This window comes from Acanthaster planci, linkage group LG19 (assembly GCF_054643075.1).
Source record: "Acanthaster planci isolate LZ-2023a linkage group LG19, COTS_SCS, whole genome shotgun sequence".
In the NCBI taxonomy this organism is placed as follows: domain Eukaryota; kingdom Metazoa; phylum Echinodermata; class Asteroidea; order Valvatida; family Acanthasteridae; genus Acanthaster; species Acanthaster planci.
In genome coordinates, this window is record NC_141795.1 from 12,746,116 (window position 1) to 12,753,424 (window position 7,309).

Genomic DNA, 7,309 nt, shown 5'->3' on the forward strand with positions numbered 1-7,309 from the left:
ACATTACAGATGTACACCTGTATCATGAACATTGCCTCCGATACAGTGTCATGTGATGGCACTCCCCTCCCCGCTTTCCATGGCCGGGCACGCTCCCCCCCCCCCTAAAAAATTCCCCATCCTCCATCCCCCAATTTCCAGCACAATTTACGCCACTGGGTTACGTACACAATCTCGTAATTCCCCCAAAATGGGTTTTCCCTTGCAATCGAGCAGGGTTTATCATTAGCGACAAGTAGATGCAAGGTCTAACAACGCTGCTGAGCTGCCTTAGTGGTTCAAACTACAGCAGAATCGAGCATTGTCCTTAAGCGTGATTCATGATCACCGTTGACATGACTGAAATGTTGCACAAGCAAGATGGATCATTTACATCCAAAAGGATCAAGTTTCACATAACGGCAATGAGCAAATTACATCATTAGCATTGTGAGGTGAACGTCCACATTGCAATTGTTGAGGTTAACGGTGACATATTGCAACGTTCACCATTAAAACCATTGAGCCATTGTATACGTGTTTTGTAATGCTCTATCGTGAAAAGGTGTCTTTTTCTGTATTCCATCTTGGTACGACACATTTCCCGATATCGTACATCAAAAGGTGTGCAATATCTCAGTTTCCTTGATAATCTATTAAAGCAAAGAAATTGCCTCTTAAGCCTCCGTAACTACAGCTTCGACAAACAAAGAGCTTGACGGACACACATGTTGGTATAACATAACAAGAATGAATAAAGTTACCAAATATGGGCACAGTCTTTTGAAGATGAGTTGTATGCAAAATGCACCTTGCAGATACGATGATGTGCCAAAATGCATTGTTGTAGAAAAGCCGGTCACAAAATTCCTAAACAGATGCTGTTTCGTCTAGTTAACACTTGGTAACATCATAAACAGGTTCATGTTTATAACTGCAGTTGTACAGAAAAGGAATAGACATGTACTCGGTAAAAACTTGTACTTGGCAGAGAGCAGACTGGCTAATGAGAAGAATTTATCGAAATTAAGCCACACTTAGTAAACACATGGGACATAACAATCGAAACATCTGACGAAATACCATCTGGATGCTTGGTGTTGCTGTAGTTGAATACAAGTTCGAAAAAACAGTCCTTTAAATCTGTAGCTATATGATGGGAACGCAATAAGCTGGTTGCTTCGTTCCCAACATCGGCGTCTTGGTCTTGGATATCAGTGTACAAAGTAAATAACGGGTACCAACGAACCAAATTTTGAAAACGTGATTTTGCAGAAGATTGATTTTCGTCACGTCACTGTTTTTGTTATTTAAATCTTTGAAATTTTCATTTTCTACATTTGACGTCATCTATGTAACTGAAGCATAAGTGATTAATTTGATTAATATTTGGTTATTAATTTCATTTTGATTACCATCTCCAACTACTCAACTCGTCTGGTACAGAACACATTTTTATTTTAGGGTCAAAATAAGTGCATATGCGTGCACGTGCCAACTCAATGCGATACATTGTACAATGCACCATGTGGTCTACGATGCCCCAGGTCTCGACAACCACGCGTCATCCGTTTGCTGGTACATGGTAAAATTAGCAGAATATTTCGCATTAAAAATATTGACAAAGAGGAAAAACCCCACCAGAGATTTTCAGATTTTGGGGTGAAACAGACTTTTTTGTACTCCCTGTTAAAACGAAATCCAATATCGAAGAGCGGATTCTCACATAAATTATGGCATACCAAAAAGGCATGCTACATTTCCAAATAAATTGATAAATCTGAACATCTCAGTATGGTAAGTGTTATGTGTGCTTTTGATGAGAAATTTCCTGGTATTATTTGCAGTATCACAAATAGAAATGCATACATTCATGACACATGCAAACTCCACACAGGATGTCTGGTACCGTTACTGTCACAGCCTCGTACTAGTTGTTGACGCTTGCACTGTGTCTGAGGGGTCATGTGGTTATATTTCAATTTAATCTTGGAAATGTACCATTGTGTCTTGTCGTGATTTTATTGAGGTCACCTTCGTTATTAGTTTTCGTAATGTATATTTGGAGGTGAATTTTTGCTTTTTCCATATCCATGAATCAAATGATTATGCAAGCGATGAGAAATACACAGATTTTGTAATGATATTTGGTTGGCCTTCCCCTGTTAATCTGAGAATAGGTAATGACAACATACATGCTCACGTCATTTTGTGTCTGCTAGTCACTCCCATAGCATGTCATTAAAATTTACGATGCATCGAAACCATATATTGATCCTGTCATAGAAAATGACGAAAAGCAGAGGATTAGCCGAGTACTCAGTGTCGTGCATCACGTGTTATTACTAAACTCGGGGGGGGGGCTAGCATAAACACTGTTACAATCTCATGGTTGTACATGAAAGACGTGATAAACACCGATTCATATTCCTACATTTCATCAGTCTTGGACTGAAATTGAGGAGACCGACGTTTGGGAGCCTGCCTTTCCAAATAGTCTTCCTCCAAGTAGCTAACCCAGGATTTCTCCCAGGGAGGGGGGCCTCAGACCAGAATTTACCTTAACTACTCAAGCCCCCCCCCCCCGGTTGCACCACACACACGGGACTGGGATGTACGGCTATATCAGAGCTAGTAGTTTAAGATGTGGGTGTATATTAGTTTTCGGAAAGAAAGACCCCCAGTTTTTCGTTCTTTCTGAAAAAAATTGAATTGAGCTCGACTTTTAACCCTTGACAGAACTCGTTTTATAAAAAAGGCATTCACTGGAAAGTACTGACTTGGGGTTCCCGTTGTTATCTTATGCGTTCTGCCTTCTGGACCGGATTCTTGTCACATTTATAACGTTGAACAACGAAAGGAAACATGGTTTATACTTCCAAGTAAAGTTGTATGGTCATTCGCCTTATACAGTGGTTCGGCAGGATCATGTTATTTTATAACAATGCTGAATGATTGGAAATGCAGTGCACTACGCCAGATATTTTGACGTCATTTCTTTGAAAGTGGCGTGCAGGAATCGGCTTGTGATTGCTATCATCAGAACACACTCGGTACCGTCCTGTACCGCCACCTGTTTCTAACTGCAGTAGTCCGGAAAAGGAAATTTGTTTGGCAGAGGGTAGATTGGCTGATGAGAAAAAAGTGCAATCAAAGCCATGCCCTGTAAACATATCAGAAAGTGTGTTGTATAAGAAAAACTGTGTTGCCCTCGTATAAAAAACATTAGGAGCTCGGTCAGTCGAAGATGGGTGGGGGGTTGTACGGAGTACACATGATACAGATAATTTTTATAGCTCCCCATTTCTTTTTATTGAAGAATGCACGGACGAATCGCTACATGGCTCAAATATATCCCTTGTTTGTAATGTCTCTATTTAGATAAGGATGTCATTCTTTTTGACAAAGCACGTAGCGAAATCAAAGGTTACAATCTCATTTGTACATCAAGGGCAGGTGATTTTTGCCGATTCACAGTTCCATATTTCGACAGCCTTAGGACTAAAATTCAAGAGGCTGACATTATACGAGCCTGTCTTCCCAAAAAGTCTTCCTTCAAGTGGCAAACACATGATTTGTCTTGGGGAAGGGTGAGGCCTGGGACCGGAACCCCCCCCCCCGCTCATGACGCTCAAACTCCACCTCCCCAGTTGCACCGCAGGGGACTCTTAGAGCTTATTTATTTAACATGTTGATATCTATTGCATCTTCAGTTTTCAGAATGCGAGAAAGACCACCCCGTCAGGTTTCTCTTTTCTCTGAAATATGGACATAGAATTCAATTGAGCTCGACTCTTTGATAACCGAGGAATTCATTGGAAAATACTAACTTGGAGTTCCCGTACTAACCATATGCGTTCTATCTTCCGGACCAGATTCGTGTTTCATTTGTCTTTATATTTTTTTGGAAATTCAGCTGCTGAGAATTCAACTTACCTATTTATCATACGTGCTTTCGGGGAAACATCGAACTCTGCTGTGCGCACGCGCAGTGAGTTTAACCAAACTGGCTTTTAATGGACTGGAAGGTGAAACCCTCAACACTCGCCAAGAAATCTCTCCCTGCGCGCGTTTCAACTTTCACAGTCAGCACGATGGCAAAGTGGTTGGTTGTTTTGGGATGCTTTGCGATGTTGTTCGTCTTTGCTTTCAGCCAACAAGGTGAGTATATACATTCTTTCTTCCAAGACGTCTTCTAAAAAAGCGTTTTTTAAGTCTTCAATTATTTGAATATTACAAATAAAACCAGACATGTGTTCCAAAGACTTTAATTTCAGTTTCATTCGAATTCTTCATGCACGATCAACGATTGCTTCGCTCGTCTTTGGACGAAGTTTAGGGTGCTTTTCCTTAAACCCACAACATCCGTTATTTTGAATGTTGAACTCTTAAACTTAAAACAAAACTAACTAAACACACAAAAACAGTCTATGAGGTGCTACTGCCGACGCAATGTCAAAATCTTTTCTTTGGTGTGTATATTTGACTTTTTAAAAAACTTTCAAACGATGCACGTTTCACAAGAGTTCACACTGAACACTTAAAATAATCAACTCGGACCCTTTTTTTCCTTTCCCACTTTTCTTTTTTTTTCAATTTACTATTTCCAGCAGAACTCCAAGCATATAGTTGATAATTGCCACAGACCGGAAACATTACCGAATGTTTTGGAAATAATATTTGGATATTTTAATCGCATGAAAAGAAAAGGTTTGTGGCCGGTGTAAATTAAAACATGTAAGTTTCTTGCTGTGGGAATATTTCATGACTGTTGCTTGTATTGCTCTAATTTCCATTTAATTGATTATTATTTCGCACTGATTGGGGTGCTAAAAATAACAAACCAGTCATTTCTGGGTGAATTCAAACCTTAGGATGAGTCCTTGAATCTTTACGGACTGAAAATATATCTTGGGCTGCTGTGGCAGGGCGCACCCAAGGCACATTATAACTAGAGGGTTTTTCACAAAAACACGAGGCATAAGTTGATTTCAAAAATTGTTGGGAAAGTACTATCGTTTCCTGTGATTTATTTAAAGGCTGGTTTGCCCTTCGTGCAAGAGCGATAAGGGGCAGAATTTTGTGAGGTCAGTTATAAAATTCGTGCTGCGAATTTTCAAAAGTTGAACACATTTCAACTCAAGAGACATCCCAGTCGCTTCTTTTAAACGTCGCCAAAAGTATATGAACCAGCGTTTAGTCCAGTATCAACATTACAGATTGTAATAGCCTTGGATCAGATTCAAAGAGCCTTCAATCATCTCACTAATGCACATTTATTTTTCAACGAATATGAGAAAATAAAAATGGTGTCTAGTGTTACTTCAGGGTTTTGTTGTGGAATGCACTGTCACCGGTAATGATTTTCACACTTTCCACATTCAGCACATACCCTCTATGCCACACCGAAGAATCACGAGATTTTGTTTTCATTTTTAGAGTGTGGCTCTTACTGCAGTTTTAGTGAGGTTAGACGAAGATGCATCGAATCGACACCATCACCAACTGGTGAGTTCTTTAGTGGTGTAGCATCAGGGCTGAAAAGGACGGTATTCACCCTCCCCTATATTTTGTCGCAAGTGTCCGTCCTTAGCCACAGTCCCGTGTTTTGTAATAAGTTACCATTTTCGCAGTTATCGCCCTGTTCTAACTCCAGTAAGTTTTATAATGAGTGCCTTTCCCCTCATGAGGGCTCCTTTAATTGGTCACCAACACCACGAACTGACACACATCTTCACTTTTGTGCCAATTCGTGAAAAGCGTGATTAGAGCAGTTTTGGTTTCACGAAGTGACATAAATGTACAACGCATATTGTACACTCGTGCATTATCGACAATCTCGTTTTCACGAAGAAGCACAAATGTGTGTTTTGTCAATATAGACTAGAAAAAAAACTTTAAACGTCCAAAATGTTTTTACTTTACCCGTAAATGGGTGACTAAACTGAAAAAATGCTCTTAAAACTCGTAACTGTGTAAATTAGGGAGAACTTCAATTTCTGAATGTGGCAAATCACAGGCCACGTGACACGAGACATTTGTGCCTCTTCATGAAAACGAATATATCACATTTCTATAAAATACGAGTTGAAGCGCGCACACATTTATAGATTTGTGTTACTTCGTGGTGTTGGTGACAAATTTAGAGAGAGTTTTTATAGACCTTTGTTTTGATCAGGCCAACAAAATCAGTCTCTGGTCAGCGCGGGTGTCGATTTTGAAAGTGCGCGTCAATTTTTTCCAGTTTTTTCTCAAAATTCTTAAAACAGCGCCCTCTATTTCCGCACCGCCTGAATGCTCGCAATTAGACTGATTCCCGGCCACAAGTCAGAAGGGTAATTTGCTAATTCGTGGGTAATTCGTACCCGGTGATAGACCCGTTACGACTGCATGACCATGATGTCGAGTACAAACAGTAGACCATGGGTAGGTTACAAAGTTACAGCCAGCTGATCAACAACACTGGTGGCATGACGTGCGACCGCGCTATACTACTTGCCTTTGCTGTATGATCCAATATGCCGCTCATTTCTGTGTCCGCAAGTCTTAAAAAGCCACCCCATCCCTCAAAAAAAAACAAAAACCCGCATCAATGCATTAATTCTGGAGCTTTAGTCTGACCAGAGACCGAGCATTATTTTTTTTGGGGGGGGGGCCTTACAGACATTGACCAACATTTTGTATTCACAGCCAAAGTTTGCAGAAAATTCAGTCCTAGTGACAGCAATTTCTGCTTCACAATGCACATTTTACATTGTCATTATTAAATCGCTAGGAATTATTATTGGAAGTTAACGTTCGTACAACTATTTACTGTTTAGTGTTTTAACATTTGAAGGAGATGTTTCAACACGTCATTGGTTTTGTTCTTATGGTCAACCAACGGTTTTGCGTTCTAAAACACTCTCGTTTAAAATTCAAGTCTCGGCTTTTTCACCATCATAAATCTACAAAGTCTTAATTGCAAAAGGCATGTTTTACAAATTCCGTCTTGTAGGCCATTGGAATATCCATTACCATTTGAAAAATATTCGGGCTGTTCAAAATACGTGAGGGAATAACAAAATGTCCTAAAATACATACACCTTCAACACAAGTTCAAATGTACATGTAAGTCTCCCTTTTATTCTACAAGTGTATTGAAAAGCTTCGCACTGAAGCCCACAGCTTGACATAAATACGAACATGCGCTCATCATCGCTGTAGATAAACTTGGTGATAATACTAAGGATGGCGTGGGTTTCTCGAAAACTCATGCGTTGGGCCCTGCAGGATACAGTATTCGGCTAAGGTTGCAGGTTAATCATTATGCCTCACTTTACGAATGCCA

The 7,309-nt window shown here is 40.0% G+C and overlaps 1 long non-coding RNA gene across 2 annotated transcripts; it reads left to right on the top strand.

Moving 5' to 3' along the window:
- The first annotated feature begins 1,549 nt into the window (after window positions 1-1,549).
- On the top strand, window positions 1,550-5,843 carry LOC110989223 (uncharacterized). 2 transcript variants are annotated; one of them, XR_015423395.1, is made up of 3 exons: window positions 1,550-1,564; window positions 3,896-4,140; window positions 5,419-5,843. It is a non-coding gene; the product is annotated as an uncharacterized LOC110989223 (long non-coding RNA). The 2 variants fall into 2 exon arrangements; XR_015423396.1 differs by lacking the exon at window positions 1,550-1,564 and adding an exon at window positions 3,421-3,435.
- The last annotated feature ends 1,466 nt before the right edge of the window (window positions 5,844-7,309 follow it).